The 24266-nt window shown below is 47.6% G+C and overlaps 1 protein-coding gene and 1 long non-coding RNA gene across 3 annotated transcripts in view; both read right to left on the minus strand.

Annotated features, from left to right (window-relative positions):
- The window catches only part of LOC147102982 (carbonic anhydrase-related protein 10), a 908938-nt gene that overhangs the window by 540743 nt on the left and 343929 nt on the right, over positions 1-24266 (minus strand). The gene's annotated exons all lie outside the window — the stretch shown is intronic.
- LOC147102983 (uncharacterized) lies at positions 341-23911 on the minus strand. Its single transcript, XR_015073167.1, has 3 exons — positions 23199-23911; positions 8684-8779; positions 341-6688 (listed from the first exon to the last, which is right to left on the minus strand). It is a non-coding gene; the product is annotated as an uncharacterized LOC147102983 (long non-coding RNA).

The following is a 24266-nucleotide window of genomic DNA, read 5'->3' on the forward strand; positions in this document are numbered from 1 at the left end:
AGTCCCATTAATTACTACAGCACTATTTTGTTACTATTACTAATTTCCTTTAATTCCTCTTCACTAGGCACTTGGTTCCCTAGCATTTCTGGGAAGTTATTTCTGTCCTCTTCCGTGAAGACAGAACCAAAGTGTTTGTTTAATTGCTCTGCCATTTCCTTGTTCCCCATTATAAATTCTCCTGTTTCTGACTGTAAGGGAAGTACATTTGTCTTCACTAATCTTTTTCTTTTTACATACTTGTAGAAGCTTTTACAATGCGTTTTTATGTTTTTTGCCACTTTACTCTCATACTCTATTTTTCCCCTCTAAATCAATCTCTTGGTCATTTTTTGCTGAACTCTAAAATAGTCCCAATCCTCAGGCTTGCTACTTTTTAAGGCAACTTTATATGAATCCTCTTTGGATCTAATACTAACCTTAATTTCTTTTGTTAGCCATGGTTGGGCCGTTTTTGCGCCAGAATCTTGCAATTCATGCATTCGTTCCTTAAGTGTTAGCCTTTGCCTATCCACCATCATGCCTTTTAATGAAGCATCCCAATCTATCATAGCCAACTCACTCCTCATACCTTGGTAGTTTCCTTTGTTTAGATTTAGGACCCTAGTTTCGATTGGAATTCTTCACCTTCCATCTTAATGAAGAATTCTATCATGTTATGGTCACTCTTCCCTAAAGGACCCCGCACAACAAGATTATTAATTAACCCCCTCTCATTGCACAATACCCAAACTAGGATAGCCTGTTTACTAGTTAGCTCCTCAAGGTACTGGTCTAAATCACCATCCCGTACACACTCCAGGAATTCATCCTCCACAGTATTATTGCTAATTTGGTTTGGCCAGTCTATAAATAGAATAAAGTCAACCTTGATTACTGTAGTACCCTTGTTACATGCATCTCCAATTACCTGCTTGATGCCATCCACTTCATTATCACTACTGTTCGGAGGCCCATAGACAACTCCCATTGGGGTTTTCTTCTCCTTGGTGCTTTTTCGCTCCACCCGGACTGATTCTATAGCTTGATTTTCTGAGCGAATATCCTTTCTCACTATTGCTCTAATTTGATCCTTTACTAACAACGCCACCCCATCTCCTTTTCCTTTTTGCCTGTCCTTCCTCAATACCGTATATTCTTGGATATTCAGCTCCCAGCCTTGGTGACCCTGCAGCAATGTCTCTGTAGTGGCAATTATATCGTATCCGTTTACATCTATTTGCGCTGTTAATTCATCTACCTTATTACGAATGCTTCGTGCATTCAGATACAGTGCCAATGGATTGCTGTCATTCCAATTCGAAGAGTCAATGGATTGGTGACATTCCTATTCCTAGTGTCAATGGATTTTTGACATCCCAATTCCCATTGTCAATGGATTGTTGACATTCCTATTCCAAGAGTCAATGGATTGTTGACATTCCAATTCCCCGTGTCAATTGTCTGTTGAAATTCAGCAGCGGCCATCTGCCATCTCTGCCAATGAGATGCGAGAGTCTCCGCACCCCCTACTGTTGACGTCTGCAGGAAGAAACAAAATTAGTAAACATTTTCTATCACTTTGCACCCACCTCACTAAATACAACCCCACACTTGCACCCATCACTTACATCCACAGCACACTTTTGCACCCCTCCGACTATCTGCTCACCTCACTGACGCTGGCCCGGTGGTCCGACATCGGGATGCCCGCGCCTCTGCTAGAAAAATGGGGATAACCCTCTTAACTGCCTGTTAACTACATGTTAACAGGCAGTTAAGTGTCTGTAATCCCCTTCCCGCCTCCAGGAGATGGATTCCAGCGCGGTGTCGGCTACCCACCTCCTGGGAAGAATGCATGGAGTCGGGTTGGGGGCATCCCAAGATTCTGCCATTTTCCAGGCACTCCCACCTCCATTCCTGCCTGCCCAGGGCTGGCAAAATCCAGCCGGTACTGTCAATGGATTGTTGAAACTCCAATTCCCACTGTCAGTTGTATGTTGATATTCCAATTCCCAGTGTCAATGGATTGTTGACATTCCAACTCCCCGTGAGAATGGATTGTGGACATTCCAAATCACAACGTCAATGGATTGTGTACATTCTAAATCCTCGTGAGAATGGATTATTGACATTCCAATTCCCAATGCCAATGGATTGTGCACATTCCAATTCCCAGTGTCAATGGATTGTGGGCCTTCCAATTTGAAGAGTCAATGGATTGTGGACATTCCTATTCTTACTGTCAATGGAATGTTGACATCCGAATTCCCAGTGTCAATGGAATGTTGACATTCCAATTCCATGGGGGTGATTTTGCCAATGGGGGCGTGTTGGAGGCTGGGCTGCTGCTTGTCGGGATTCAGTCCCGCCTCCATCGACTTCTGGCCATCCCAGCTCTTTTGCCTTGATTGACCTTGTTTAGCCTGACCAGTGGGCTTAGCAGGCCAATTAAGTGGAAGCCGGTTAGAGAGAATGTCAGCCTATGATGTTTCATCCCGCACAAATACTTGGCAGATCAATTGTCATCGTTTGCCAGCTCTGTGAAGCTGTTAAACACTGACATTCTCCGTTGTTTGATGAGTTCTTGTATTCAAGAATCATCAAACCTCATCTGTGTGCAGAAATTAGATGGCTGTTGCATCGGAGAATGCAGCAGCCATCTGTCATGCCTGCCGGTGAGATGCCGGAGCCTTCGGATCCCCAACTGTTGAAGCCTGCAGGAAGAAACAAAGGTAAGCAAACATTTTCTTTCACTTTCCACTCACCTCACATACTTACCGCTCCGCATTTGCACCCATCAATTACCTCCACAGCACTCTTTTGCACCGCTCTGACCCCCGCAGACCCACTGATTGCCTCAGTGATCCTGGCGGGTTTTCCCGACGGCGGGAAGCCTGCGCCTCTGGTGGAAAAATGGGGATAATCCTCTTAACTGCCTGTTAACTACCTGTTAACAGGCATTTAAGTGGCTGTAATCCCCTTCCCGCCTCCAGGAGATGGGACGCAGCGTGGGTCGGCTACCCGCTTCCTGGGAATATGATACAGAGGTGTGTTTTGGGCGGGGTGGGTATGCAGTCCCAAATTCTGCCATTTTCCAGGCAGTCCCGCCTCCAAACTTGCCTCCCCAGGGCTGACAAAATCCAGCCCCAAGTGTCAATAGATTGTGGACATTCCAATTCCCAGTTTCAATGGATTGTGAACATTCCAATTCCCAGTGTCAATGGATGGTGGACATTCCAATTCCCAGTGTCAATGGATTGTGGACATTCCAATTCCCAGTTTCAATGGATTGTGGACATTCCAATTCCCAGTTTCAATGGATTGTGGACATTCCAATTCCCAGTTTCAATGGATTGTGGACATTCCAATTCCTAGTTTCAATGGATTGTGGACATTCCAATTCCCTGTTTCATTGGATTGTGGACATTCCAATTCCTAGTTTGCACCTGGGCAGGGCTGGAACCGATGTCCTAGGGGGAGTGCTTGCTAGTGCTGTGGGGGAGGGTTTAATCTAAAATGGCAGGGGGTTGGGAACCTGATCAGGGAGACAGAGGAAAGGGAAACAAGGATAAAAGCAAAAGAAAGGGAGGAGAAAAACAAAAGTGGCAGTCAGAGAAATCAACGGTTTAAATCAAACATGGCCACAGTAAATAATAATTCTAATAGGTCTAAGAGCGTTAAAAAAACAAGCCTGAAGGCTTTGTGTCTTCATGCGAGGAGCATTTGTAATAAGGTGGATGAATTAGCTGCGCAAATAGAGGTAAACAAAGGTGATTTGATTGGGATTACGCAAACATGGCACCAGGGTGGCCAAGGCTGGGAACTCAACATCCAGGGGTATTCAATATTCAGGAAAGATAGGCAAAAAGGAAAGGGAGGTGGGGTAGCATTGCTGGTTAAAGACGGGATTAACACAATTGTAAGGAAGGATATTAGCTCTGATGATGTGGAATCTGTATGGGTAGAACTGAGAAATACCAAGGGGCAGAAAATGTTAGTGGGGTTGGTATATAGACCTCCAAACAGTAATGCAGAGGTTGGGGATGGCATTAAAAGGGAAATTAGAGAAGCATGCAATAAGGGCACAGCAGTCATCATGGGTGACTTTAATCTACACATAGATTGGGCTAACCAAATTAGTAACAATACTGTGGAGGAGGAATTCCTGGAGTGTTTAAGGGATGGTTTCCTGGACCAATATGTCGAGGAACCAGCCAGAGATCAGGCCATCTTAGACTGGGTATTATGTAACGAGAAAGGATTAATTAGCAATCTTGTTGTATGAGGTCCCTTGGGTTGGAGCAATCATAATATGATCGAATTCTTCATTAAGATGGAAAATGAAGTAGTCGACTCAGAGACTAGGGTCCTAAATTTAAATAAAGGAAACTATGATGGTCTGAGGCGCGAGTTGGGTAGGATTGATTGGGGAATGTCACTCAAAGGGTTGACGGTGGCTAGGCAATGGCAAACATTCAGAGACCGCATGGATGAACTACAGAATTTGTTCATTCCAGTTTGGCATAAAAATAAAACAAAAAAGTGACGCAACCATGGCTAACAAGGGAAATTAGGGATAGCATAAGATCCAAGGAGAGGACATATAAATTGGCCAGAAAAAGCAGTAAACCTGAGGATTGGGAGCACTTTAGGATTCAACAAAGGAGGACAAAGGGATTAATTAAGAAAGGGAAGATAGAATATGAGAGTAAGCTTTCAGGCAACATAAAAACGGATTGTAAAAGCTTTTATAGATATGTAAAGAGAAAAAGATTGGTGAAGTCAAGCATAGGTCCCTTGCAGTCAGAATCAGGGGAATTTATAATGGGGAACAAAGAGATGGCAGACCAATTAAATACATATTTTGGTTCTGTCTTCACAAAGGAGGACACAAATAACATCCCAGAGATGGTGGGGAACATAGGGTCTGATGAAAGGGAGGAACTGAAAGAAATCAGTATTTGTAGGGAAATGGTGTTAGGGAAATTGATGGGATTGAAGGCCGATAAATCCCCAGGGCCTGATAATCCACATCCTAGGGTACTTAAGGAAGTGGCCTTAGAAATAGTTGATGCTTTGCTGATCATCTTCCAGCATTTGATGGAATCTGGAACAGTACCCATGGATTGGAGGGTAGCTAATGTTACCCCACTATTCAAAAAAGGTGGCAGAGAGAAAAAGGGAAATTACAGACTTGTAAGCCTGACATCGGTAGTGGGGAAAATGCTAGAGTACATTATAAAAGATGTAATAGCAGAGCACTTGGAAAACAGTGACAGGATCGGACAAAGTCAACATGGATTTACAAAAGGTAAATCATGCTTGACTAATCTACTGGAATTTTTTGAGGATGTAACTGGTAAAATAGATAAGGGAGAACCAGTGGATGTGGTGTATTTGGACTTTCAGAAGGCTTTTGATAAGGTCCCGCATAAGAGATTAGCGTGTAAAGTTAAGGCACATGGGATTGGGGGCAAGGTACTGACTTGGATAGAGAACTGGTTGGCAGACAGAAAGCAAAGAGTTGGAATAAACGGCTCTTTTTCCGAGTGGCATGCAGTGACTAGTGGGGTACCGCAGGGATCGGTCCTTGGGCCCCGGCTATTCACAATATATATTAATGATCTAGACAAGAGAACTAGATGTAATATCTCCAAATTTGCAGACGACACAAAGCTGGGTGGGCATGTGTGCTGTGAGGAGGATGCCGAGAATCTCCAGGATGATTTGGACAGGTTGGGTGATTGGGCAAAAGCATGGCAGATGCAATATAACGTGGATAAATGCGAGGTTGTCCACTTTGGTGGCAAAAAGAGGAAGGTAGATTATTATCTGAATGGAAATAGATTTGGAGAAGGGGAAGTGCAACGAGACCTGGGTGTCCTTGTGCACCAGTCGCTGAAGGTAAGCATGCAGGTGCAGCAGGCGGTTAAGAAGGCAAATGGCATGTTGGCCTTCGTAGCGAGAGGGTTTGAGTACAGGAACAAGGATGTCTTGCTGCAGTTGTACAGGGCCTTGGTGAGACCACATCTTGAGTATTGTGTGCAGTTCTGGTCGCCTTATCTGAGGAAGGATGTTCTTGCCATGGAAGGAGTTCAGTGAAGATTCACCAGGCTGATACCTGGGATGGCAGGAATGATTTATGAGGAGAGATTGGGTCAATTGGGCTTGTATTCACTGGAGTGTAGAAGAATGAGAGGAGATCTCATTGAAACTTATAAAATTCTGACAGGACTGGACAGACTAGATGCAGGAAGGATGTTCCCGATGGTCGGGGAGTCCAGAACCAGGGGTTACAGTCTAAGGATAAGGGGTAAGCCATTTAGGACAGAAATGAGGAGGAATTTCTTCACCCAGAGAGTGGTGAACCTGTGGAATTCTCTACCACAGAAGGCAGTAGAGGCCAATACATTAAATATATTCAAGAAGGAGTTGGATATACTTCTTAAGGCTAAAGGGATCAAGGGGTATGGGGAGAAAGCAGGGACCGGGTATTGAATTTGGATGATCAGCCATGATCGCATTGAATGGCAGAGCAGGCTCGAGGGGCCGAATGGCCTACTCCTGCTCCTATCTTCTATGTTTCTAGTGTCAATGGATTGTGGACATTCCAATTCGCAGTGTCAATTGATTGAAATTCAGTAGCAGCCATCTGTCATCTCTGCCGGTGTGATGCGAGAGTCTCTGCATCCCCAACTGTTGAAGTCTGCAGGAAGAAACAAAGTTATTAAACATTTTGTATCACTTTGCACTCACCTCACATACATCCCACTCCACACTTGCACCCAGCACTTCCATCCACAGCACTCTTTTGCACCCCTCCGACCCTTTCCGAACCATCTGCTCACCTTGGTGATGCTGGCGGGGTTTGCTGACATCGGGATGCCCGCACCTCTGGTGGAAAAATGGGGATAATCCTCTTAACTGCCTGTTAACTACATGTTAACAGGCAGTTAAATGGCTGTAATCCCCTTCCCGCCTCCAGGAGATGGGTCCCGGCGCCCGTCTACTACCCGCCTCCTGGGAAGAATGCACGTGGTCGGGTTGGGGGCAGGATGGGTACCCACCCCAAGATTCTGCCATTTTCCAGGCGCTCCCGCCTCCAAACTTGTCTGCCCAGGGCTGGCAAAATCCAGCTGCTACTGTCAATGGATTGTTGACACTCAAATTCCCAGCGTCTATTGTCTGTTGACATTCCAATTCCCAGTGTCAATGGATTGTTACATTCCTAATCCATGTTCCAATGTATTGTTGACATTCTAATTTCCAGCATCAATGGATTGTGGACATTCCAACTCCTCGTGAGAATGGATTGTGGACATTCCAATTCACAGGGTCAATGGATTGTGGAATTCCCAATTTCCAGGCTCAGTGGATTGTGGACTTTCCAATTCCCAGTGTCAATGGATCGTGCACATCCCAATTCGAAGAGTCAATGGATTGTTGACATTTCTATTCTTACTGTCAATGGAATGTTGACATCCCAATTCCCAGTGTCAATGGAATGTTGACATTCCAATTCCATGGGGGTGATTTTGCCAATGGGGGCGTGTTGGAGGCTGGGCTGCTACTTGTCGGGATTCAGTCCCGCCTCCATCGACTTCAGGCCATCCCAGCTCTTTTGCCTTAATTGACCTTGTTTAGCCCGACCAGTGGGCTTAGCAGGCCAATTAAGTGGAAGCCGGTTAGAGAGAATGTCAGCCTATGATGTTTCATCCCGCACAAATACTTGGCAGATCAATTGTCATCATTTGCCAGCTCTGTGAAGCTGTCAAACATGGACATTCTCTGTTGTTTGATGAGTTCTTGTACTAAAAAATCATCAAACCTCTTTTGTGAGCAGAAATTAGATGGCTGTTGCATCGGAGAATGCAGCAGCCACCTGTCATCTCTGCCGGTGAGGTGCGAGACTCTCCACATCCCCAACTGTTGAAGCCTGCAGGAAGAAACAAAGGTAAGTAAACATTTTCTATCACTTTCCACTCACCTCACATATTTACCACTCCACACTTGCACCCATCACTTACCTACACAGCACTCTTTTGCACCCCTCCAACCCCTGCAGACCCACTGCTCGCCTCGGTGACCATGGCGGGTTTTCCCAACTTCAGGAATCCTGTGCCTCTGGGGGAAAAATGGGGATAGTCCTCTTAGCTGCCTATTAACTGCCTGTTAACTACCTGTTAACAGGCATTTAAGTGGCTGTAACCCCCTTTCCCCCCACTTCAGGAGATGGATCGCTGCGCAGGTCGGCTACCAGCCTCCTGGAAAGATGGTATGGAGGCGGGTTTTGGGCGGGGTGGGTACGCACCCCCAGATGCTGCCATTTTCCAGGCAGTCCCGCCTCCAAACTTGCCTCCCCAGGGCTGGCAAAATCCAGCCCCAAGTGTCAATGTATTGTGGACATTCCAATTCCCAGTATCAATGGAATGTGGACATTCCAATTCGCAGAGTGAATGGATTATTGACATTCCAATTCCCAGTCTCAAATGATTGTGGACATTCCAAATCCTCGTGAGAATGGATTGTGGACATTCCAATTCCCAGTGTCAATGGTTGGTGGACATTTCAATTCGAAGAGTCAATGGAGTTTTGTCATTCCTATTCCTGGTTTCAATGGAATTTTGACATCCCAATTTCAAGTGTCAATGGAATGTACACCTCACATACTTACCTCTCCACACTTGCACCCATCACTTACCTCCACAGCACGCGTTTGCACCCCTCCGATCCCCGCAGACCCACTGCTCGCCTCATGACCATGGTGGGGACTTCCAACGTCGGGGAGCCCGTGGCTCTGGTGGAAAAATGGGGATAATAATGTTATCTGCTTGATAACTTCCTGTTAACAGGCAGTTAAGTGACTGTAATCCCCTTTGCACATCCAGGAGAAGGGGCCCGCAGCGGGCCGGCTACCCGCCTCCTGAAAAGATGGCATGGATACCCGTCCACAGATTCTGCCATTTTCCCGGCAGTGTGCCTCCAAATCTGCCTCCCCAGGTCTGGCAAAATCCAGCCCCAAGTATCAATGGATTGTTAATATTCCAATTAGCATTGTCAATGGATTGTGGACATTCCAATTCACTGTGTCAATGGATTGTAGACATTGCAATTCCCCATGTCAATGGATTGTGGTCATTACAATTCCCGGTCTCAATCAATTGCTGTCATCCCAATTCCAAGTGTCAACAGATTGTGGACATTTCAATTCCCAGACTCAATGGATTATGGACATTCCAATTCCAAGTATCAATGGATTATTAACATTCCAATTCCCAGAGTCAATGGATTGTGGAAATTCCAAATTCTCATGAGAATGAATTGTGGACATTCCAAATCCAAGTGTCAATGTATTCTTGACATTGCAATTCCTGGTGTTAATGCCACACACACTTTGGCATAAAAATAAAAATAAAAAGGTGACTCAACCGTGGCTAACAAGGGAAATTAGTGATAGCATAAGATCCAAGGAGAGGACATATAAATTGGCCAGAAAAAGCAGCAAACCTGAGGATTGGGAGCAGTTTAGGATTCAGCAAAGGAGGACAAAGGGATTAATTAAGAGGGGGAAAATAGAGTAAGAGAGTAAGCTTGCAGGGAACATAAAAACTGACTGTAAACGCTTCTATAGATATGTGAAGAGAAAAAGATTGGTGAAGTCAAGCGTAGGTCACTTGCAGTCACAATCAGGGGAATTTATAATGGGGAACAAAGGCATGGCGGACCAATTAAATACATACTTTGGTTCAGTCTTCACAAAGGACGACACAAATAATCTCCCAGAGATGCCGGGGAACATAGGGTTTAATGAGAGGGAGGAACTGAATGAAATCAGTATTTGTAGGAAATGGTGCTAGGGAAATTGACGGGATTGAAAGCCGATAAATCCCCAGGGCCTGATAATCTACATCCAAGGGTACTTAAGGAAGTGGCACTAGAAACAGTAGATGCATTGCTGGTCATCTTCCAAAATTCTGTAGACTCTGGAACAGCTCCCATGGATTGGAGGGTAGCTAATGTTACCCCACTATTCAAAAAAGGTGGTAGAGAGAAAATGGGGAATTATAGACCGATAAGCCTGACATCATTAGTGGGGAAAATGCTAGAGTCCATTATAAAAGATGCAATAGCAGAGCACTTGGAAAACAGTGACAGGATCGGGCAAAGTCAACATGGATTTACAAAAGGTAAATCGTGCTTGACTAATCTATTGGAATTTTTTAAGGATGTAACTGGTAGAATAGATAAGGGAGAACCAGTGGATGTGGTGTATTTGGACTTTCAGAAGGCTTTCGATAAGGTCCCACATAAGAGATTAGCGTGTAAAGTTAAAGCACATGGGATTGGGGGCAAGGTACTGACTTGGATAGAGAACTGGTTGGCAGACAGGAAGCAAAGAGTTGGAATAAATGGGTCTTTTTCCGAGTGGCAGGCAGTGACTAGTGGGGTACCGCAGGGATCGGTGCTCGGACCCCAGCTATTCACAATATATATTAATGATCTAGACGAGGGAACTAGATGTAATATCTCCAAGTTTGCAGACGACACAAAGCTGGGTGAGCGTGTGTGCTGTGAGGAGGATGCCGAGAAACTCCAGTATGATTTGGACAGGTTGGCTGATTGGGCAGATGCATGGCAGATGCAGTATAATATGGATAAATGGGAGTTTATCCACTTTGGTGGCAAAAACAGGAAGGCAGATTATTATCTGAATGGCAATAGATTGGGAGAAGGGGAAGTGCAATGAGACCCGGGTGTCCTTGTGCACCAGTTGCTGAAGGTAAGCATGCAGGTGCAGCAGGCGGTTAAGAAGGCAAATGGTATGTTGGCCTTAGTAGTGAGAGAATTCGAGTACAGGAACAAGCATGTCTTGCTGCAGTTGTACAGGGCCTTGGTGAGACCACACCTTGAGTATTGTGTGCAGTTTTGGTCGCCTTATCTGAGGAATGATGTTCTTGCCATGGCGGGAGTGCAGCGAAGATTCACCAGACTGATACCTGGGATGGCAGGAATGACGTATGAGGAGAGATTGGGTCGATTGGGCTTGTACTCACTGGTTTTTAGAAGAATGAGAGGGGATCTCATTGAAACTTATAAAATTCTAATTGGGCTGGACAGACTAGATGCAGGAAGGATGTTCCTGATGGTTGGGGAGTCCAGAACCAGGGGTCACAGTCTAAAGATAAGGGGTAAGACATTTAGGACAGAGATGAGGAGGAATTTCTTCACCCAGAGAGTGGTGAACCTGTGGAATTCTCTACCACAGAAGGCAGTTGAGGCCAATTCATTAAATATATTCAAGAAGGAGTTGGATATATTTCTTAAGGTTAAAGGGATCAAGGGATATGGGGAGAATGCAGGGACAGGGTACTGAATTTGGATGATCAGCCATGATCTCATTAAATGGCGGAGCAGGCTCGAGGGGCCGAATGGCCTACTCCTGCTCCTATCTTTTTTGTTTCTATGTTTCTATGGACTGTGGACATTCCAATTCCCAATGTCAATGGATTGTGGACATTCCAATTTCCAGTGTCGATGGATTGCGGACATTGCAACTCCCAGTGTCAATGGATTGTTGACATTAAAATTCCCAGGATCAATATATTGTTGACATTTCAATTCCCAGTGTCAATGGATTGTTGACATTACATTTCCGAGTAGAAACATAGAAACATAGAAAAATAGGAGCAGGAGTCGGCCATTCGGTCATTCGAGCCTGCTCCGCCATTCAATATGATCATGGCTAATCCTCTATATCAATACCATATTCCTGCTCTCTCCCCATATCCCTAGATGCCTTTTGTGTCCAGAAATCTATCTATCTCCTTCTTAAATATATTCAGTGACTTGGCCTCCACAGTCTTCTGTTGTAGAGAGCTCCACAGGTTCACCACCCTCTGAGTGAAGAAATTTCTCCTAATCTCAATCCTAAATATCCAACCCCTGAGACTGTGACCACTCCTTCCAGACCCCCCAGCCAGGGGAAACATCCTCCCTGCATCCAGTACTCCAGGTTTGGTCTCACCAAGGCCCTGTACAACTGTAGTAAGACATCCTTGCTCCTGTACTCAAATCCTCTTGCAATGAAGGCCAACATGCCATTTGCCTTCCTAACTGCTTGCTGCACCTGCATGTTTGCCTTCAGTGACTGGTGTACAAGAACAACCAGGTCCCTTTGTACATCAACATTTCCCAATCTATCACCATTTAAATAATACCCTGCCTTTCTGTTTTTCGTACTGAAGTGTTTAACTTCACATTTATCCACGTTATACTGCATCTGCCATGTATTTGCCCACTCACTCAACTTGTCTAAATCGCCTTGAAGCCTCTTTGCATCCTCCTCACAACTCACAATCCCTCCTAGTTTCGTGTCGTCAGCTAACTTGGAAATATTACATTTGGTTCCTGATGTAAGAAAAAGGAGACTTACCATCAAGTAACTTTAAAGTAAGCTTTAAGTAACTTATAAACACACTATATACAAGAGAGGTCTTTACCATGCCTCTGGTAGAAGCCTCTTACAATACTGAACAGACCAGTATTTATACCAGTCCAACAGGAAGTGACATATGACAGGAAGTGAGGTATGTACACAGTTCATAGTTCACAGTTCATAGTTCACAGGAAGTGATGACATAACTTCCCGGAAGTTAGCATTTTTATCACATTCTTCCCTCCTGCAGGATTAGAAGGCTGTGGTCTACCTTTTGGTCCGCAGCCGCCGAACAAGGAAGAGTCGCACCCGTTTGGATTCCCGTCGTAGAGGGTTGCTGGTCCGCTTACATGCGGTTGGCCATTGGTCAGAGTCTGTGTGGCCTGGATTGCCCTGTGAAGGGTCGGGGAGATCATGGCTTCGAGTACGAGCCCCAATAGGTTCAAAGTCGGACTGCCTCTGTTCAGAGGGAGGTGCAGAGCTGGTCTGTGGCGGATCAGTACTTTCATGCGCGGTACTGGGAGGGTCGCAACCTTGAGCACGGGGTTCTACCGGCACCAAGCTAGTTGGTGTCCGATCAGGATCCTGGAGAGGGGTACCCGATAGGTCCCAAGAGTTTCCTGGTGAAATGCCATCACCCGATGTCCCACTAGGTCCTGGTGGGCAGGGAGCCAGATCCCGTAATGATACGGTAGATTCTCGGCCGTCGGAATATCGTATGTTTGCATAGGTGGGGTTGGCATCGGTTAGTTCAACCTCGTCTACGAGAGGGTCATTTTTAGACGTCCGAACGTATCTTCGGAGTAATACAGGTCCAGGAGTAGTTAGCCATGACGGGAGTGATGTCCCATGAGATGAGCGACGCTGGAATCCAAAGAACCGCTCATGAGGTGTAGTATTTGTGGCTGTAGAAAGCAGGGACCGTATAGAGTGCAATGCATCCGGAAGCACTGTTTCCCATTGCTGGTCTGGTAGGCCCCGAGATCTTAAAGCGAGACGTACGGAATTCCAGATGATACCGTTATACCTCTCTACCTGCCCATTTCCGATGGGATGGTATGGTGTTGTTTTGCTTGTAGCAATTCCCCGTTCTGAGAGGTAGTCCTTGAGTTCCCTTGACATAAAGGATGGACCCCGATCTGAGTGAATATAAGCCGGCATGCCACAGAGAGAAAATACCTGCTCAAGGCAGCAGATTACTGTGGACGCCAGCATATTGGAGCAGGGGAAGGCAAACGGAAAACGTGAATATTCGTCGATCATGGTGAGCAAATATGTGTTCCGAGTTGAAGAGGGCACTGGGCCCTTAAAATCGATGCTAAGTCGTTGCATCGGTTGGGTTGCATGTATGAGTATACCAGCTGAGGGGCGGAAGAACTGAGGTTTTAATTCCGCACAAAGCCGGCATTCTGAGCATATTTTCTTTACATCTCCAGTGGAAAAAGGGAGATTCCGTGATCGTACGAAATGTAGCATGCGCGTAACGCCAGGATGACACAAACCATTGTGGACATCCATGAGAGTGGAGGATGACATAGTGGAGCAGAATGCCCGTGTGAGGGTGTCCGGGGCCACATTCTCCTTGCCAGGCCGATAGAGAATGGTATAACCAAAAGAGGCCAGTTCCATCCTCCAAAGTTGTATTTTATTATTCTTAATTTTGGTTCGTTTTCGATTATCGAGCATGAAGGCGACTGATCGTTGGTCCGTGATCAATGTAAAGTGCTGGCGAGCTAGAAAATGGTTCCACTTCCGTACTGCCTCTATGATGGCTGTGGCTTCTTTCTCAACCGGAGGATAATGTAGCTCGGCACCTTGTAAGGTCCTGGACATAAATGCTACAGGACGACCTTCCTGATTCAGAGTAGCCGAGATCGCCACCTCCGAGGCATCACATTCAACCACGAAAGGGAGATTCTCATCGATGGAGTGAAGAGCCGCTTTCTCCAACTGTTTTTTGAGAAGGTTAAAGGCTGCAACAGCCGCTGTTCCCAGTGGAAATGATCTAGCATGCAGCAAGGGTTGGATTTTGTCCGAAAAATTAGGAATCCATTTAGCGTAGTATGCAAACAGACCGAGAGCCCGACGTAAAGAAGCCGGATTCTTAGGTGACGGGAGCTCTTGGAGCGGGCGAAGTCTTTCTGGGTCTGGCTTAATGATACCATTGCCTACGCAGTAGCCAAGGATGTTGATGGTCGGTTGCGACTCAACAGATTTGGATTCATTCAGGGTCAAATTACGGCGATGGAGGGCATCCCGAAATTTTTGGAGGTTGGAGTCGTGTTCCTGTTGATCGTGACCTGCAATGGTAATGTTATCAAGATAGGGAAAAGTGTCCCTTAGGTTTTCCTGCTTAACCAGGCCATCCATTGCCCGTTGAAAGACAGCCACTCCATTAGTAACCCCGAATGGGAGGCGACGAAATTGGTACAGCCGTCCATTAGCCTCAAAGGCTGTGTACTGCTTATCTGAGACCTTCAAGGGTAACTGATGATAGGCACTTTTTAAATCGTAAGTTGAGAACACTTTGTATTCGGCCAGTTTATTAACCATATCATCAATGCGTGGCAATGGGTAGGCGTCCAAGTCGGTATATTGATTGATGGTTTGCGAATAATCGATGCATAGTCGCTGTTTGTGAGGTTTTAGAGGGTTCTTGACAATGACGACTTGAGCCCGCCAGGGCGACGAACATGGTTCAATGATATCCTCTGCTAGAAGTCGAGAGATTTCAGCCGCAATAAAAGATTGGTCTTCCTGATTAAAGCGCCGCGATTTCGTTATTATCGGTTGGCATTGAGGCGGAATACTGGCAAATAATGAGGGTTCATCAAGTGAAGCTGCTGATAATGCACAAAAAGGTAATTTAGATGGTATATTAGAAATAGTAAGTCCGGGTTTGGATCCACCAAACTCAATGGTGAGTTTCTTATGCTGTTTTTGGAAGTCCAGCCCTAAGAGGAGATCACTACATAAGTCTTTGAGCACCGAAAGTCGGGTGGAGGGATACATACGACCATGAAGTGTCATATCAACAACACAAAAGCCGGAGATTCTGGTATTAAGTGATGACTGGGCCATCGCAATTGCCTGGTCCGATGGGAAGACATGTAGTTTCAATTTCGCAACAATCTGTTCCTTAATGAAACTATCAGTACTTCCTGAGTCAATTAAGGCATCTAAGGTATGCCCTTTAATTGAAATTTTTGTGGCTGCCTGAGACAGGTTCTGTGGGCAAGCAGCTGTAATTGGTGTCGTTGCACAGAGAGTGGCTAAAACTCTCGGTGTGCTTCTTCGGGAGAGAGCTCGAGAGGAAGCTTGATAGGTCCTAGCTGGAGCATCTTGATAGGCCCTAATTGGGGCAGTTCGGTAGGTCTTAGCTGGATTGGCCCTCGTAGAGGCCCTTGATAGGCAAACTTTAGCAAAGTGTCCTTTTTTCCCGCAATAACTGCAGATTGCATTGCGAGCAGGGCAGGTTTTCCTAGGGTGAAAAGCATCTCCACAAAAGAAGCATTCCTTCCTAGATTGCCAAGAGGCTGCTAAAGTGGGGTCATCCTCCTCTTCTTCATCAGAATTATCAGAATTAGATTCCCCCATGATAGGGTTCACCTGAGACCGCTTGAATTGTCTGGTTGCAGCTACAGCAGCAGATCGAGATCTGGGCAGCTGATAGAGGTCTGCATTTCTCTTTGCCAAATCCAGTGAACAAGCTAGGTCAAAAGCTTTTTGTAGCTCAAGTGTTTTACTTTCTAGTAGACGCTGGCGTATAAATGGAGAGGCAATCCCGCAGATGAAAGCATCACGAATCATTTCTTGGCGGTACAGCTCAGCTGAGGCTGCCTGAAAGTTACAATCTACGCTGAGCCTGCGAAGTTCTTGCAGGAATTCGTCAATTGATTCCCCTGGCCCTTGTCGGGCTGTGGCCAGTAGATGTCTAGCATAGACCTCATTTGGGGTCTTCGCATACAGTTTCTTAAGTGCCCGAATCACCTCTTCGTAATTATCCCAGTCATCAACATATTCGAACACTTTTGGGGTCACATAATTGACAAGTATCTTCAATTTAGCAGGAGCATCCACTTTACATTCATCCAGAAAATTCTCAAAAGTACGATACCAATGCTTCCATACCCTGCCAGCTGCTGGTGTATTCGGGTCCAAGTCCAGACGAATAGGTCTAAGGATTTTCTCCATGATGGGTGGTTCCCTGGATCCTTAACTTCCGAGTTTGTCTGAAGGTCTAGTATTTGTCAGTGTAAATACTAAGTTACTTAAATTGATGTAAGAAAAAGGAGACTTACCATCAAGTAACTTTAAAGTAAGCTTTAAGTAACTTATAAACACACTATATACAAGAGAGGTCTTTACCATGCCTCTGGTAGAAGCCTCTTACAATACTGAACAGACCAGTATTTATACCAGTCCAACAGGAAGTGACATATGACAGGAAGTGAGGTATGTACACAGTTCATAGTTCACAGTTCATAGTTCACAGGAAGTGATGACATAACTTCCCGGAAGTTAGCATTTTTATCACAGTTCCCTCATCCAAATCACTGATATATATTGTGAATAGCTGGGGCCCAAGCACTGATCCCTGCGGTACCCCACTAGTCACCGCCTGCCACCCCGAAAAAGATCCATTTATTCCTACTCTCTGTTTCCTGTCTGCTGACCAATTTTCAAACCATGCCAGTATATTACCCCCAATCCCATGTGCTTTAATTTTACACACTAACCTCTTATGTGGGACTTTATCAAAGGCCTTCTGAAAATCCAAATACAACACATCCACTGGTTTTCCCTTATTTATTCTACCATCCTTAAAAAACTCCAGTAGGTTTGTCAAACACGATTTCCCTTTCATAAGTCCATGTTGACTTTGTCTAATCCCGTTGATATTTTGTAAGTGTCCTGTTATCACATTCTTTATAATAGACTCTAGCATTTTCCCTTCTACTGATGTTAGACTAACCGGTCTGTAATTCCCGGTTTTCTCTCTCACTCTTTTTTTAAATAGTGGGGTTACATTTGCCACCCTCCAATCTGCAGGAACTGTTCCATAATCTATAGAATTTTGGAAGATGACAAGCAATGCATCCACTATTTCCATAACTACCTATTTCAGTACTCTGGGATGCAGATTATCAGGCCCTAGGGATTTATCGGCTTTCAGTCCCATTAATTTCTCCAGCACTATTTTTTTACTAATACTAATTTCCTTTAATTCCTCCTTCTCACTAGACCCTTGGGGCTAGATTTTCAGTTGCTTGCGCCAGCAGTTAGCGCCTTAAGAGAAGTGATTTCCGGGCGCTATGCGTGTAGCGCCCGGGCGCAGCGCAGTTTGCGCCCCGCCCCAAATTAAGCTGCCCGTTAGCGCCGGCGCAAAGTTTAGCGCCCGCCCGGATGCGCGCGCAGAAAATGACGTCACATTCTCGTGCAACGCCCTTTGGCCGCCCCGATTGCAAACTTCAGTCGGACCGCCCCATTGTGCGGCGGGCGGCCGGAGCGTTTGGAAAAAGGAACGCAACACAACCAGCGCGGGCCCCGGGGGGCGCTAATTAAAGGGAACGTCCTCTCCAGTATAAAGGCCATCCTTTTTTCAGAAAACAGTCTTGTGCAACGCATTTCTGGAGACACAACAAGGAGGATAGCTAACTGGTTTCAAGCAGCAAGAGCCAGGTATTTTTGGACTCAGGCAACAGCGCTGCAAGTGGCCATTTGGAAATTAGAGTGTTTGCCAGGATTTGATGGGGGTTGCATGGGGTGCCAACGCGGAGCTGCAGCTCCATGTCCGTAGGGCTCGCAGACGCATTGTGAGAGGGGCAGCCCTGGCTAGAGGCAGAGGGGGCTACAGGCGTCGGCCACGTAGGCCTTACCCAGTCAGGCTATACCGCCAGCAGCGCTCCTACCTAAACATGAGTGCCGCGCGATGTGTTAAAAGGCTCCGATTCCGAAAGGGGGTGATTGCAGAGATCTGCCACCTGCTTCGCCGAGATCTGCGGCCAAAGCTCAGGTGCAGGACGTCTCTGTCGGTGGAAGTGAAGGTGACGGTGGCATTGAACTTCTATGCCACCGGCTCCTTCCAATACGCTGCTGGGGACATAGTAAACATCTCCCAGTACGGCGCGCATCGCTGCATCCGCCAGGTGACCGAAGCACTGTTCAGAAGGAGAAGCCAATTCATTTCCTTCCCCATGGCCCTGGAGAGCCAGCATCAGCACGCATTGGGATTTTCCAGACTCGGGGAATTCCCCTTGGTGCAGGGCGCCATTGACTGTACGCATGTGGCTTTGCGGGCCCCTCTGGAGCATGGCGAGCAGTATCGCAACAGGAAGGGCTACCATTCTCTGAATGTGCAGCTGGTCTGTGACCACAAGCAGCGCATCATGGCAGTCAATGCCAGCTTCCCAGGCAGCAGCCACGATGCCTTTATCCTGCGGCAGAGTACTGTGCATGACATGTTCCAGGCACAGCCTCCCCCAAGAGGATGGCTACTCGGGGACAAAGGCTATCCTTTGTGCACCTGGCTCATGACCCCGCTCCGCGCGCCCAGGACCGCTGCTGAAGAGGCCTACAACGAGAGCCATCAAACCACCCGCAACATCATCGAGCTAACTATTGGGGTCCTCAAGCAGCGGTTCCGCTGCCTTGATCGCTCCGGAGGAGCTCTCCAGTATTCGCCGGACCGGGTCTCCCAATTTGTGGTGGTTTGCTGCATGCTACACAACCTGGCTATCCGCAGGACTCAGGCACTGCCACCTGACGTTGGACCAGCACCTCAGGAGGAGGAGCAGGAGGAGCATGAGGAGGAGGAGGAGGAGGAGGAGGAGGAGCAGGAGTACGTTCCCAGGAGGGAGCGACCAGGGCCAAGGGCCGCACGACGCCACCTTATTACACGGTACTTCTAAGCCCCCTGTCAGGGAATGGCCAGGGGCCATGAGGGAAGATGAATGCAGCCGCTCCGCAAGCCCTCAGCCGGCGAAGCCAACAAACACTAAGAAGAACAACCATGGAGACTGCATGAATAAAGATAATTTTTTTTTACACAAAAATGAAAAGCCCTTCCCACATGAATCCCCAAAAACAATAAACGGGCCCCACAAAAAGCCCAACAAACGACTCACTCCCACAAACTGGGGAGGAGCCACTCCACCTTTATTGAAACCGGGCCTCAACGTCGGCCTAACGCAAAAAAGAAGCCCTCCAAAAGCACAACCATGGGCAAAATAAAGATGGCCACCGCCATATTAAAGGAAAGCTGGCCACACCCTCTACTGAGTGGCCCGCGAGGGCGAGACCTTGGCCAGCATTTTGCCTCCCCTGCCCTGCCTGCTGCTCCTTCGCAAGCTCTGCCCAGTGGCTGCTGCGAGGCTGGGGGAAGGCGCCTGAGGCTCAGATGCCCTTCCGCCAGATGCCGCTGGGGGGCGGCCTACACGGCGTTTGGGCCTCGAGGGGCCGTCTCCTGAGTGGCGCACCTGAGCCTGGCCACCATCAGCTGCAGCCGCTTGCCCTTGACGCCGCAGAGGGGGAATGGCGGCGACGGATGGCGCAATGTGGGCCAGCTGGCGTCTGGGATGCGCTGGCTGGTGCTGTGGCACGGTGGCACTCGGCCGGGCCCGCACTGCAGGATCCGCAGCAATCAGCCGACGGCCGGCTTGCTGGGATGGTCCAGCGCGGCGCCTGCCCTGGCGATGCCTGCCTGAGACAGCGCGTGTGGCAGCAGTGAGTGGCCCTGTGGTCCTGGTGTGCGCGCGCATCACATCCGCCAGGGTCTTGACGGCATCAGTTAGCATGCGGCCAGTCGCGGCAGTTGCTGCCCCGAACTCGCGCACACTGGTCGCCAGCGACTCGATGGCCTCAGGCATGCGCCCCACCACGCTCATGTGCTCCGTGTGCCGCCGGTCCGAGTCGTCGGCCATCTGATCGAGCTTCCGCACCTCCTCCGAAGTGAAGGTGTCCGGACTGGAGTCGCGACTCTCCCGCTGGGGAGGAGGGGGCCGGACTAGGGGACTCTTGCCGCGTTGGTGGCGGCGAGTGTGCCGATCAGCAGCACTCCCCTCTGATCCTTCCCCCCTTTGGGGGGAAGGCCGCGGGCCACGCGCACGGCTGCTGGGTGGCTGGACGCCACTGGTCCCAGAAGCTGCATTGCCCTGCGACAGTTCCTCCAGGCACTCGTCCAGTGAGGAGGTGTCAAGCATTTCCTCCTCTCCTGCGGGACGTGACTGTTCCCCCGAAGGTCCGGCTTGCTCCTCCTCCTCCTCCTGGTTGGAGGTGCTGTCACTGGCAGCCTCAGGGTCCTGGTCGTCACCAGCTGAAAGCAGGAATGCACAAGAGTCGCTTCAGAGTGAGGAGACGGCGTCAGCGAGGGAGTTAGGACTGGTGGGATTCAGCGCATTGGTGGGACAGTGGCAAAGGAGGTAGCTCGGATGGGCCAATGCGATGTGAGAGGGCCAAAAGGCGAGGTCCTTACCATTGCCGGGCAGTGGAGGGTCGGATACACCGCACGCTGTGGGGACAATCACACGGGCTCCCATGAGCACACACACGCGCTCCTCCAGCCGAGTGAGCTTCTGCAGCTTGGCGCGGCCACCCCTGGCACGGGCCTGGCGATTAAACGCTACTTTAGACTGCAAGAGAAAGGACGGGCTGTAAGTGCGCAGTGAAGCCCTGATGTAGTGTGCACTGCCTCCCTTGGTGGAATAGCTTGGACAGAGTGGAGCCCTGATGTAGTGTGCACTGCCTCCCATGGTGGAATAGCTTGGACAGAGTGAAGCCCTGATGTAGTGTGCACTGCCTCCCATGGTGGAATAGCTTGGACAGAGTGAAGCCCTGATGTACTGTCCACTGCCTCCCATGGTGGAATAGCTTGGCCAAAGTGTAGAGTGCCAAATGGCCATTTGATGCTCATGACTGTCCCAATGCTGCTGGCTGAGGGCTGGCCAAAAGGACTTTCAGGTCCCTTTGCCCATCATGTCAGGTGTACATGCAAGAATGAGGAGGAGACTGGAAAGGCTACTCACCCTCACAATCCTGGTCAGATCGTTGTATTTCTTATGGCATTGTGTGTGGGTCCTGGGGGCCTCGCCGGTGAACGTCACCCTCTGGGCGATCTGCTTCCAGGCTTTGGTGTAGTCGTGGTGGGTTGGATTCCTCCCACTCTCTGGAAACAAGATCTTGCGCCTCACCTCCAGAGCTGTGACCATTATGTCCAGATCACCCTCTGAGAAGCGCAGGGCACGCTGACGGGCCTTCTCTGGCGTTGCCATGATTCCCTAGGGCTGAGCAGTAGTGTTGAGGCCTCTTTGCAAGGCTGCAGTGTGCAGGGCGTGGCAGCAGACCAATTCGTCCCTTCCCCCTTTAAGAGCTGGTCGGCACCACGGGGTCTGCTGTCAGTGCAAAAATGACCGCACCCGTGCTGCGCCCCGCCTGGGCGCTATCCCTCTGGACCGCCGGCTTAGCGCCTAAAGAGAGTAGTGGAACGCCTCTTTTAGCGCTCCACCAACCTCTTAGGGCGAAGCCACTGAATTCCCGGCAACGGGGCGTTACTTTGGGGCGGGCGCTAACTTCGGGCGGGCGCTAAGGTTAGCGCCCCAAAACTGCCTATACTGAATATCTAGCCCTTGGTTCCCTAACATTTCTGGGAAGTTATTTGTGTCCTCTTCTGTGAAGACAGAACCAAAGTATTTGTTTAATTGCTCTGCCATTTCCTGGTTCCCCATTATAAATTCTCCCGTTTCTGACTGTAAGGGAGCTACATTTGTCTTCACTAATCTTTTTCTTTTTACATACCTGTGGAAGCTTTTACAATGCATTTTTATGTTCCTTGCCAATTTACTCTCACACTCTATTTTTCCCCTCTTAATCAATCTCTTGGTCCTTTTTTGCTGAACTCTAAAATACTCCCAATCCGCAGGTTTGCTACTTTTACAGGCAACTTTATATGCCTGCTGTTTGGATCTAATACTCTCCTTAAATTCTTTTGTTAGCCATGCTTGGGCCGCTTTTCCTTTTGTGTTTTTGCACCAGAATCTTGCAATTCATGCATTCGTTCCTTAAGTGTTAGCCGTTGCCTATCCATCATCATGCCTTTTAATGAAGCTTCCCAATCTATCATAGCCAACTCACTCCTCATACCTTTGTAGTTTCCTTTGTTTAGATTTAGGACCCTAGTTTCGATTGGAATTCTTCACTTTCTATCTTAATGAAGAATTCTATCATGTTATGGTTACTCTTCCCTAAAGGACCCCGCACAACAAGATCATTAATTAACCCCAGGAGCCTGTTCCCTTGTTGGCTCCTTAAGGTACTGGTCTAAAAAACCAACTTGTACACACTCCAGGCATTCATCCCCCACAGTATTATTGCTAATTTGTTTTGGCCAGTCTATAAATAAATTAAAGTCAGCCATGATTACTGTAGTACCCTTGTTACATGCATCTCTAATTTCCTGCTTGATGCCATCCCCTTCATTATCACTACTGTTTGGAGGCCTATAGATTACTCCCACTGGTATTTTCTGCCCCTTGGTGCTTTTTAGCTCCACCCAGAATGATTCTACATCTTGATTTTCTGAGCCAATAACCATTCTCACTATTGCTCTAATTTGATCCTTTACTAACAACGCCACCCCATCTCCTTTTCCTTTTTGCCTGTCCTTCCTAAATATCGAATATTCTTGGATATTCAACTCCCAGTCTTGGTCACCCTGCAGCCAAGTCTCCGTAATGGCAATTATATCACATCTGTTTACATCTATTTGCACTGTAAATTCGTCTACCTTATTATGAATGCTTCGTGCATTGAGATACAGTGCCAATGGATTGCTGTCATTCCAATTCGAAGAGTCAATAGATTGTTGACATTCGTATTCCTAGTGTCAATGGATTTTTGACATCCCAATTCCCATTGTCAATGAATTGTTGACATTCCAATTTGAAGAGTCAATGGATTGTTGACATTCCTATTCCCAGTGTCAATTTATTGTTGAATCCCAATTCCCAGTGTCAATGGATTGTTGACATTCCAATTCCAAGATTCAATGGATTGTTGACATTCCAATTCCCCGTGTCAATTGCCTGTTGAAATTCAGCAGCGGCCATCTGTCCTCTCTGCCGGTGAGATGCGAGAGTCTCCGCATCCCCAACTTGTGAAGCCTGCAGGAAGAAACAAATTTAGTAAACATTTTCTATCACTTTCCACTCACCTCACATACACACCACTCCACAATTGCACCCATCACTTACATCCACAGCACTCTTTTGCACCCCTCCGACCCCCTCCGACTATCTGCTCAACTCGGTAACCCTCGGTAACCCATGTTAACAGGCAGTTAAGTGGTTATAATCCCCTCCCCTCCTCCAGGAGATGGGTTCCGGTGCGGGTCGGAGACCCGCCTCCTGGGAAGATGGCACGGAGTCGAGTTGGGGGCAGAATGGGTACCCACCCACAGGTTCTGCCATTTTCCTGACAGTCCTGCCTCCATACCTGCCTCCCCAGGGATTGTTAACATGCCAATTAGCATTGTCAATGGATCGTGGACATTCCAGTTCACTGTATCAATGGATTGTGGACATTCCAATTCCCCATGTCAATGGATTGTGGACATTCCCATTCCTAGTCTCAATCGATTGCTCTCATTCCAATTCAAGTGTCAATGGATCGTTAACATTTCAATTCCCAGCATGAATTGATTGTTGACATTCCAAGTCCCAGTGTCAATGGATCATGGGCATTCCAATTAACAGCATCAATGGATTATTGACATTCCAAATTCCCAGACCCAGTGTCAATTGATTGTTGAAATTCCAATTGCCATTGTCAATGGATTGTGGAAATTCCAATTATA

Source organism: Somniosus microcephalus, chromosome 21 (genome assembly GCF_052327205.1).
Source record: "Somniosus microcephalus isolate GS21.2 chromosome 21, FLI_Smic_1.0, whole genome shotgun sequence".
Lineage (NCBI taxonomy): Eukaryota > Metazoa > Chordata > Chondrichthyes > Squaliformes > Somniosidae > Somniosus > Somniosus microcephalus.